Below are 1,223 nucleotides of genomic sequence, written 5' to 3' on the forward strand. Positions count from 1 at the left end.
TTTTAAAGAACTGTTTGCACAATTACTCCTTTAACCACTTAAATCCCTTAAAATCAAACTGCGGGAGAATAAGGAAGGACTACCCCCCTCCTCCCGTTTGGCGCCGAACGATTACATGATTTGCATTAACTTATATTGTAAAGAATAGTGACTGGCGACATTTTTTTAGCGAATGACTGGAGTTACACCACCAGCATATTTAAAAACTGTCACCATCCTGACAGATTCTGAGAAAAACACAAGGACCGACCCACCTTCCAAACAAGGTGTCCAAGGAGCTCCGCCCCTCTAAAGTTACCTGCAGAGTCACCTTCTCAACGGCGCAGTTTCTGAGAACCGACTGGAAGCTTCTTGTGCTACAGGTGTGCAGTTTTGGAGTCCAGCGGGTTTACTGAGATTAGAGATAGTGCGAGATTTGCAGCGGAGGGTTTTCTTTTAGTCTTCTAGCTGCAGGTTGGGATGGCTGGCTGATGTTTAAGGCGCTGTTTCATCCACGTTTGTCACCTTTCGCATCCAATCCGGAAATTTTCACAGTAAGTTTCAATGATGGGTAACAGACATGCTAGTCAACTGTTTGTGTCTAAAGCCATTACATTAAATTTACATTAAAACGAATAAATAAATAAGTATTTGCTTCATAAATCGCAAATTGACTACACTGGAGCTTTTCAGTCGTGTCATACGATCTTGTGCGCCAGTAAAAGTTTAACTTTACCCTTTAAGTTTGTCTTGTCTAAGTTTATATAATAACGCTGCGTGATTAGTTAAACGTATTCATTTATAAACTCCGTGTAACCTTGTGTACACCGATGTGAACCGAATGGATGGGAACCACCAGGCTTCATGGAAGCAGTCAGTTACTGGCATGGAAGAAAGCAGATGGCAGTATAATAAACAAGTAATTGGTTCCTGTGTGGTCAAAAGTCATGTTTGCTGTTGTTTTAGACGTGGTGTGGTCTTAAAATATTTTAAATATATATATAATAAAAAGTTTCAATTTTTTTGCAGAGAAAACAAATGGTGCTGGCCTGGTAGCATAGACTACATGTTAATGAATGAGCTTATAATATACACGATTTATTTTTTAATATTATATAGTGTAGTCTATAATCTCACATAAAGCCACTGTATCCAGCTGAGATCTATATCACCTGACTAATACAGAACATTCATTATTTAGATATAAAAACTAGATATTAACCTGCAAGCGTGCAAATACTTTA

At 38.4% G+C, this 1,223-nt stretch overlaps 1 protein-coding gene across 1 annotated transcript in view; it reads left to right on the top strand.

Moving 5' to 3' along the window:
- The first annotated feature begins 47 nt into the window (after nt 1-47).
- The window catches only part of eps8l2 (EPS8 signaling adaptor L2), a 43,582-nt gene continuing 42,406 nt past the window's right edge, over nt 48-1,223 (top strand). Inside the window, exon 1 of the mRNA XM_005730093.2 lies at nt 48-533. The gene's annotated coding sequence lies outside the window, so the exon portion shown is untranslated. The remainder of the gene's footprint in view (nt 534-1,223) is intronic.

Source organism: Pundamilia nyererei, unplaced genomic scaffold (assembly GCF_000239375.1).
Source record: "Pundamilia nyererei isolate P.nyererei 1_Seehausen unplaced genomic scaffold, PunNye1.0 scaffold00035, whole genome shotgun sequence".
NCBI lineage: Eukaryota > Metazoa > Chordata > Actinopteri > Cichliformes > Cichlidae > Pundamilia > Pundamilia nyererei.